The sequence below is a fragment of the Cupressus sempervirens genome, chromosome 3 (assembly GCF_028749045.1).
Source record: "Cupressus sempervirens isolate cs-2001-9-10 chromosome 3, ASM2874904v1, whole genome shotgun sequence".
In the NCBI taxonomy this organism is placed as follows: Eukaryota; Viridiplantae; Streptophyta; class Pinopsida; order Cupressales; family Cupressaceae; genus Cupressus; species Cupressus sempervirens.
Genome location: NC_143120.1, coordinates 167987221 through 167997925, shown reverse-complemented (window position 1 = coordinate 167997925; position 10705 = coordinate 167987221).

Below are 10705 nucleotides of genomic sequence, written 5' to 3'. Positions count from 1 at the left end.
AATCTAGCTTCTGTCGAGCCAGACCATTTTTGGATCTGAATAGTTTGTATTTGAATAGAATGGCCAAGAGGGGCACCTTGACAAATATCAAATACTAGCTATTTTTTAAAGTTCTTCCTAATATGATTCCTTTGAGCAAATGTAAATTTATGAAGCACCTTTTCTAAAATAATAGGCCACTGAAATGAATGAGCCGTTAAAGGATTGTTGTTCAAAAGATTATCTCATCAAATAGAATTTGAAAATTGAGGCTACTGTCAATAATGAGAAGATTTTCCCTTTTCAAAATAGGGAGAGAGCCTGGGTTTAGCAACCACTGGATATTGAGATGTCATCGATGAACAACGATCATGAAATCTAGGGTTAAGGAAAAATAGTTTTGCAGGTTGAACAATTACTTTCCCTTTGGAGATCGACTTATGTGAAGTGTTTAAAACCCTATTTGAATTAATATCTCTGAAAGAACATCTTTGGAATGGAAAAAGATTAGATTTGGGATCGACTGGCTACACGACTGGTGTAATAGAGAAGATATGACTGAAATCATGATCCCAAGCTAGTTGAACAAAAGGTGTGGATGAAAATATGAAAGAGGGTTCCTAGAAAATAGGATCTGAACTAGTGTATCGAGACCTGTTACACTGGAAATCCTTGTTCCTGCACATGCCCTTGAAACCCTTCCCTATGGGCTGAAAATCCTTCCCCGTGCACTCCATTCTTCTCACATTGATATTATTATTATTATATATGATTATAATTACTATTATATTATAGTAATATACATGATTATTATTATTAAAAATAATATAGTTATAAATATAATAATAATTATTATAACTAAATATAATATAGTAATATATATGATAAATATTATTATTAAATATATATAGTAATATTATATGACTATTATTACATATAATAATATATATGGTTATTATTATTATTAAATTTATAATCTAGTAACATATATGATTATTATTATATATAATCTAATACTATATTAAATTATTATATTAAAATATATAATTATATTATTATTAAATATAATATTATCATAAAATGCATCAAAAAGGGTCATAGGTTAACCTATGACCCCTTTCAACGCATTTCATAACAACATATGTCCCTAGGGCTCCTAGTGTCCCATTTTGATGCATTCCTAATGGGTTCCTAGGGGTCCTAGGGAACTAAATTGTCATGAAATATGTCAAGACGGGTCATAAGTTAACCTATAACCCCTCTTGATGCATTGGAACCAACTAAATGCATCCATAGGGGTCATAGGACCCCTAAAAATATATGTTCTTATAAAATGTGTAAAAAGGGGTGATAGGTTATCCTATGACACCTTTCGACCCATATAAACAATTATAATCTATCCCTAGTAGTCTTAGGACCCCTAGAAACATATACCATCATGGAATGTGTCGAAAGGGGTCATAGGTCATCTTATGGCCTCTTTCGACCCATATAAATGATTGTAATATGTCCCTAGGGGTCTTAGGACCCCTAGAGACATATGCCATCATGGAATGTATCAAAAGGGGTCATAGGTCATCCTATGGCCCCGTTCGACCCATATAAATAATTGTAATATGTCTGTAGTGGTGCTACAACCCCTAGAGACATATGTTGTCATGGCATGTGTCGAAATGGGTCATAGGTCATCCTATGGCCCTTTTCAACCCATATAAATGATTTTAATATGTCCTTAGGAGTCATAGGACCCCTAAAGACATATGCCATCATAGAATGTGTCAAAAGAGGTCATAGGTCATCCTATGACCCTTTTCAAGCCATATAAATGATTGTAATATGTTCCTAGGGATCCTAGGACCCCTAGAGGCATATGTCATCATGGAAGGTGTCGAAAGACCTATGGCCCCTTTCAACCTATATAAATGATTGTAATGTCCCTAGGGGTCCTAAGAACCCTAGTGACATCTATCATCATAGAATGTGTCAAAAGGGGTCATAGGTCATCCTACGACCCCTTTCGACCAATATAAATGATTACAATATGTCCCTAGGACTTGTAGGGACATATGTTGTAATAAAATGTGTCAAAAAGGGTCATCGATCATCCTATGGCCCCTTTTGAACCATATAAATTATTCTAATATGTCCCTATCGATCTTAGGACCCTTACGAACATATGTTGTAAAAAAATGTGTGGAAAGGTGTCATAGGTCATCCTATGACCCCTTTCAAACCATATAAATGATTATAATATATCCCTAAGGGTTCTAAGACCCCTAGGGACATATGTCATCATGGAATGTGTCGAAAGGGATCATAGGTCATCCTATGGCCCCTTTAAACCCATATAACTGATTATAATATGTCCCTAAGGGTCCTAGGACCCTTAAAGACATATGTCATCATAGAATGCATCAAAAGCAATCATAGGTAATCCTATGGCCCCTTTCAATCTGTATAAACAATTATAATTTCTTTGGGGTTCTTAGGACCCCTAGATACATATGTCATCATGAAATATGTTGAAACGGGTCATAGGTCATACTATGACCCCTTTTGACCCATATAAATGATTGTAAATTTTTTTAGGGTTCCTAGGACCCCTAAAGACATATGTGCTCATGGAATGTGTAGAAAGGGGTCACAAGTCATCCTATGGCCCCTTTCGAACCATATAAATGGTTGTAATATGTCCCTAGGGCTTCTAGGACCCCTGGAGACATATGTTGTAATGGAATGTGTCGAAAGGGGCCATAGATCATCTTATGGCCCCTTTCAACTCACATAAATGATTTTAATATGTCTCTAGGGGTCTTGGGACCCCTAGAGACATATGTCATCATGGAATGTTTCGAAAGGGGTTATAGGTCATCCTATGGCCCCTTTCGACCCATATAAATGATTATAATATGTCCCTAGGACCCCTAGGGACATATTTCATCACATAATGTGTCTAAAGAGGTCCTAAGTCATCTTATGACCCCTTTCTACCATTATAAATGATTATAATATGTCCCTAAGGGTCCTAAGACCCCTAGAGACATATGTCATCATGGAATGTGTCAAAATGAGTCATTGGTCATCCTATGGACCCTTTCGACCCATATAAATGATTATAATATGTCCCTATGGATCCTAAGACCCCTAGAGACATATATCATCATTTAATGTGTTGAAAGGGGTCATAGGTCATCCTATGGCCCCTTTTGAGATATAAACGATTGTAATATGTTCTTACGGGTCCTAAGACCCCTAGAGACATATGTTATAATGAAATGTGTTGAAAGGGGTCATAGGTTATCCTATGGCCCATTTTGACTCATATAAATGATTGTAATATGTCCCTAGGGGTGTTAGGACCCTTAGAGACATATGTTGTAATAAAATGTATCAAAAGGGGTCATAGGACATCCTATGGCCCCTTTCGACCCATATAAATGATTTTAATATTTCTCTAGGGGTTCTAGGACCCTTAGGGACATATGTTGTAATAAAATATATCAAAAGGGGTCACAGGTCATCCTATGAACCATTTCAACCCATATAAATGATTATAATATGTCCCTAGGAGTTCTAGGATTCTTAGGGACATATGTTATCATGGAATGTGTCGAAAGGGTCCATAGGTCATCCTATGACCCCTTTCAACCCATTTCATGATGACATATGTTTGTAGGGGTCCTATTACTTCTAGAGAAATATGTCATCATGAAATGCGTCGAAAGGGGTCATAGGTCATCCTATAGCCCCTTTCGACCCATATAAACAATTGTAATATATCTCTAGGGGTCCTTGGACCTCTAGAGATTAATGTCATCATGGAATGTGTTGAAAGGGGTCATAGCTCATCCTATGGCCCCTTTCAACCCATATAAAAAATTATAATATGTCCTTAGGGGTCCTAGGACAACTGGAGACATATGTCATCATGGAATGTGTCGAAAGGGATCATAGGTCATCCTCTGGCCCCTTTTGACATATGTCCCTAGGAGACATATAAAAAATTACAATATGTCTCTAGGGGTCCTAGACCCCTAGAGACATATGTCATCATGAAATGTGTCAGAAGGGGCCATAGGTCATCCTATGACCCCTTTCGACCCATATAAATGATTATAATATGTATTTAGGGGTCATAGGACCCCTAGAGACATATGTCATCATGGAATGTGTTAAAAGGCATCATAGGTCATCTTATGCCCCCTTTCAACCCATATAAATAATTATAATATGTCCCTATGGGTCGTAGGACCCTTGAAGACAAATGTCATCATGGAATGTGTCGAAAGGGGTCATAGGTCTTTCTATGGCCCCTTTCAACCCATGTAAACAATTATAATATGTCTCTAGGGGTCCTCGAACTCTTAGAAAAATATCTCATCATGAAATGTGTCAAAAGGGGTCATAGGTCATCCTATGGCCCCTTTTGAACCATATAAACAATTGTAATATGTCCCAAGGGGTCCTAGAAACACTAAAAACATATGTCATCATGGAATGTGTCAAAAGGGGTTATAGGTCATCTTGTGGCCCCTTTTGGCCCATATAAATGATTGTACTATGTCCCTAGGGGTCTCAGGACCCCTAGAGACATATGTCATCACAGAATATGTTGAAAGGGGTCATAGGTCATCCAATGGCCCCTTTCAATCCATATAAATGATTATAATATGTTTGTGGGGTCATAGGACGCCTAGAGACATATGTCATCATGGAATGTTTCAAAAGGGACCTATGACCCCTTTTGACCCATATAAATGATTATAATATGTCCCTAGGGGTCCTAGGACCACTAGAAACATATGTCATCCTGAAATTTGTCGAAAGGGTCATAAGTAATCCTATGGCCCATTTTGAACTATATAAATGATTATAATATGTCCTTAGGGGTCCTAGGACCCCTAGAGACATATGTCATCATGGAATGTGTCAAAAAGGGTCATAGGTCATCCTATGGCCCCTTTCAAACCATATAAATGATTGTAATATATCCCTAGGGGTCCTAGGACCCCTAGAGACATATGTTGTAATAAAATATGTCGAAAGGTGTCATAGGCCATCCATGGATGACCTATGACCCATATAAATGATTGTAATATGTCTCTAAGGGTCCTAGGACCCCTAGGGACATATGTTGTAATAAAATGTATCGAAAGGGGTAATAGGTCATCCTATGGCCCCTTTTGACCTATATAAACGATTGTAATATGTTTCTAGGTGTCTTAGGAGCCCTAGGGACATATGTTGTAATAAAATGTGTTGAAAGGAGTCATAGGTCATCCTATGGCCCCTTTTGATCATATAAATGATTATAATATATCTTAGGAGTCCTTGGACCCCTAGAGACATATGTCGTCATGAAATGTGTCGAAAAGGGTCATAGGTGATTCTATGGCCCCTTTCAACCCATATAAATGATTGCAATATGTCCTTAGGAGTCCTTGGACCTCTAGAGACATATGTCATCATGGAATGTGTCGAAAGGGATCATAAGTAATCTTATGACCCCTTTCAACCCATATAAATGATTGTAATATGTCCCTAGGGGTCTTAAGACTACTAGAGACATATTTTGTCATGGAATGTGTCGAAAGAGACCTATGACCCCTTTTCACTAATATAATTGATTGTAATATGTACCTAGAGGTCCTAGGACTCTTAGGAACATGTCATCATAGAATGTGTCAAAGGGGTCATAGGTCATCCTATGGCCCCTTTCGACCCATATAAATGATTGCAATATATCCCTGGGGGTCCTAGAACCGCTAGAGACATATGTTGTAATAAAATGTGTCAAAAGTGGTCATTAGTCATCCTACGACCCCTTTTGACCCATATAAATGATTGTATTATGTCCCTACAGGTCCTACGACCCCTAGGGTCATGTAATAAAATAATTTGAGAGGGGTCATAGGTCATCATATAGCCCCTTTTGTCTCATATAAATGATTGTAATATTTCCCTAGGGGTTCTAGGACCTCTAGGGACATATGTTGTAATAAAATGTTTCGAAAGGGGTCATAGATCAGCCTATGGTCCCTTTTGACCCATATAAATTATTATAATATGTCCCCAGAGGTTCTAAGACCCCGCGGGTCATATTTCATCTTGGAATGTGTCGAAAGGGGTCAAACATCATCCCATGGCCCCTTTCGACCAATACAAACGATTGTAATATGTCTCTAAGGTTCCTAGAACCTCTAAAGACATATGTTATCATGGAATGTGTCAAAATGGGTCATAGGTCATCCTATGGCCCCTTTTGACCCATATAAATGATTGTAATATGTCCCTAAGGGTACTAGGACCTCTAAAGACATATGTCGTCATGAAATGTGTGAAAAGGGATCATAAGTCATATTATGGCCCTTTTCAACCCATATAAATAATTGTAATATGTCCTTTGGGGTCCTAGGACCCTTAGAGACATATATCATCATAGAATGTGTTGAAAGGGGTCATAGGTCATCCTATGGCCCCTTTCGACCTATATAAATGATTATAATATTTCTCTATGGGTCCTAAGACCCCTAGAGACATATGTCATCATAGAATGTGTCGAAAGGGGTCATAGGTCATCCTATGGCCTATTTTGACCCATATAAGTGATTTTAATATGTTTCTAGGTGTCCTAGGACCCCTAGAGACATATGTCATTATGGAATGTGTCAAAAGGGGTCATAGGTCATCCTATGGACCCTTTCAACAAATATAAACAATTGTAATATGTCTATATGGGTCCTAAGACCCCTAGAGACATGTCATCATGGAATGTGTCGAAAGGGGTCATAGTTCATCCTATGGCTCTTTTTGACCTTAAGGGTCCTACGACCCCTAGAGACATATGTGGTCATGGAATATGTTGAAAGGTGTCATAGGTTGTCTTATGTCCCCTTTCGATCCATATAAACGATTGTAATATGTCCTTAGGGGTCTTAAGACTCTTAGAGACATATGTCATCATGAAATGTGTCGAAAGGGGTCATAGGTCATCCTATGGCCCCTTTCGAGCCATATAAATGATTGTAATATGTCCCTAGGGGTCTTAGGGCCCATAGAGACACATGTCATCATTGAATGTGTCGAAAGGGGTCATAGGTCATCCTATGGCCCCTTTTGACCCATATAAACGATTGTAATATGTCCCTAGGGATCCTAGGACCCTTAGAAATATATGTTGTCATTGAATGTGTCAAAAGAGGTCATAGGTCATCTTATGGCCCCTTTCGATGCATATAAATAATTGTAATATGTCCCTAGGGGTCCTAGAAACCCTAGAGACATATGTCATCATGAAATGTGTCAAAAGGTGTCATACGTCATCCTATGGCCCCTTTCAACCCATATAAACAATTATAATATGTCCCTAGGGGTCCTAGGACCCCTAAAGACATATGTCATCATAGAATGTGTCGAAAGAGGTCTTAGGTCATCCTATGGTGCCTTTCAACCTATGTAAACAATTGTAATATGTCCCTAGGGGTCCTAGGACCCTTAAAGACATATGCCATCATGAAATGTGTCGAAAGAGGTCTTAGGTTATCCTATGGCCCCTTTCAACCCATATAAATGATTGCAATATGTCCCTAGAAGTTCTAAGATGCCTACATATATATGTCATTATAGAATGTGTCGAAAGGGGTCATAGATCATCTTATGGCCCTTTCTACCCATATAAACGATTGTAATATGTCCCTAGGGGTCCTAGGACTCCTAGAGACATATGTCATCATGGAATGTGTCAAAATGGGTCATAAGTCATCCTATGGACCCTTTCAACCCATATAAATGATTGTAATATGTCTTTAGAGGTCCTAGGATGCCTAGGGACATATTTTTTCATGGAATGTGTCGAAAGGGGTCATAGGTCATCCTATCGCCCCTTTGGATCCCATATAAATGATTGTAATATGTCCCTAGGGTTCCTAAGACACCTAGGGACATATTTTGTCATGGAATGTGTCAAAAATGGTCATAGGTCATCCTATGGCTCCTTTCATCCCATATAAATAATTATAATATGTCCCTTAGGGTGCTAGAACCCCTAAGGACATATGTTGTCATGAGATGTGTTGAAAGGGGTCATAGGTTATCCTACTACCCCATTCGACTCATATAAATGATTGTAATATGTCTATAGGGGTCCTAGGACCCCTAGATACATTTGTTGTAATAAAAAAATTTGAAAGGGGTCATAAGTCATTCTATGGCCCTTTTCGACCCATATAAATGATTATAATATGTCCCTAGGGGCATTAGGACCCCTGGGGACATATGTTGTAATAAAAATGTGTTGAAAGGGGTCATAGGTCATCCTATGGCCCCTTTTTACCCATATAAACAATTGTAATATGTCCCTTTCGACCCATCTAATTAAGAATTTTAAGTTATATCAAAAATTGTTCAAATTTGCAAAAGTTACAAAAGTTGCAAAATTGCAATTTTGCAACTTTTGAAACTTTTTCTTTCAAAGTGAAAATGAGTGCAAAGAGTCAGTTAGGGGTCTGAGCATGACCATACAAGGTTGGAAACATGTATATAAGGTGTGAAATTATAGCATGCATTAATGAAGCCAGTTTTGTTAAGTGGATCAGTATGGGTTATGTGAACCTTGTGTATGAGGTTAACAAGTGTGTTTATGTCATGATAGCTTTTGAAATTAAGCATTGCATCCAAATTTGATAATAAAAGTTGTTAAAATGTTATTAAAAAATTATTGCATTTGAATCAAATATAACAAACATGATTAAAATTAGTGATATTCCATAAACATGAACGATACACATGATCCACGATAAATTAAACAATACTAGATACTAAATTAGTATTTATATCATTGTGCACATAAATGACAAAAATATATATCAAAATACATGTATCCATAGAAAAATTACACAAATATATATCAATTATCATGTATCCGTAGACAAAGTACACAAATATATATCAAAATACATAGATATCTAATATCCGATATCATATCGGATATTTGATAAGGTTCGGGTCTTGCTTTCCAGGTTTGGTACCTGGATAGGTGAAAAAAAGTCAAAGCAAATTTTGAAGCACTTTTAGACATTTTCAAACTCTATTTTTTTCACATCGCCAATTTTTGACACACCATGATCTGCACATACCCCAAAGTCTAGTTTCAAGAGAAAAACCTATACATCTAATGATAGTTTGGAATTGGTTCATACTGACCTTTGTGGACCTATTGGACTGCAAAGTTACTAAAGAGATAAATATTTCATTCTGTTTTTTGATGAATACTCTAGAATGATGATTGTAATGTTTCTAAAAGAAAATATTGATGTTTTTAGTTGTTTAATTGATATTTTGCCAAAGTTCAAAAGGAAATAGGTAAAAGTCTAAAGTTGTTGAGATTTGATAGATGATGAAAGTTTGTCTCTAACGAATTCAATATAATTTATAATGATAGAGAAATCAAAAGGAAAAATTTAGTACCTAGGAACCCTCCCCAAAATGGAATAGTTAAAAGGAGAAACAAATCAATCATGGATTGTGCTAGAATACTGATGATGGAGAAGAATGTTGGAATTCTGTCAGAATAACTAAGAGGGGGGTGAATTAGTTATTCAAGGTCTAGATGTACAAATAAAACTTTTCACAATTTAGTGAATCCATAAAACTTTCTCAACCATGCATGTATTCATTGTGTGTTAATCAAAACTAATATGTTACTGTTAAATCAACATGTAGAAATGTAAAGCACAAAACACAACATATTCATTAACACACTTGACAGAATGATTTATTGTGGAAACCCAATTTGGGAAAAACCACCAATAACATGCTACTCCTTTTTCACTCTTATGAAGTGATGCCCTATTGTAAGTTACAATGCACATTGTTAAGTGTGACCCGGTTAAGGGATTTCAATCACCTTATTAAAAGTGAGCCTTGTTAGAGAACTTTAGGTTATTCACTTGGAATTCCACCATGTTAAAGGATTTGTCAATGACTGTTAAGTCAACCTTACTCCAAAGGATTTACCCTAGGATGACATAATTGTTAGAAAGTAATAATAGAGCTTTGATCTGATACAACTTACAACCTTACTTGTAGATTACAAATCACTATTCAGTCCTCAACTATGCTTGGCTTTCAATCTTTGTAGCTCTAACAACTTTTTCACCCATCTAGCATTCATCCTATTTAAGCCTTCTTGCTCAGTACACCATTGTAGACTTCTTACTTGGGTCACTTGATGAAGAAAACCCCTTTCCTTCTTCTTGTCAAATTTTTGCATCAAAAATCTCTAACCTCTTTGCTTCATGACTAGACATCCCTACATATAGGAAATTAGAAAACTTTTCATGCTCATTATCTATCACCAAAATTAGGGTTTTTGATGGATTAGGTAGGAAACAATGTATCTACCACATATCTTGTCTTTTCTAGAAACTTCTCCTAGAATCCATTTGAATTCACCTCAAAAATGGTTTACATAAGATTTTGTGCCACCAGCTCATCAATCTTATCTTCCTCCTAATTCACAAGTTCCAAGAAAATAAACTTGTCAGCTTTTAATTGGCGAATCTTCAATCTTTGCATAATTCAATAGCTCAGTGTTATCAATTTACTGATGCTTAGCACATACTGTGTTACTTGGCATCTATTGTAAAATCACTTGGCATCGACTGGATTTTACTAGTGCTTGGTGTCAACTGAAAATTACTCGACATCAACTAACTTGCTCAACATC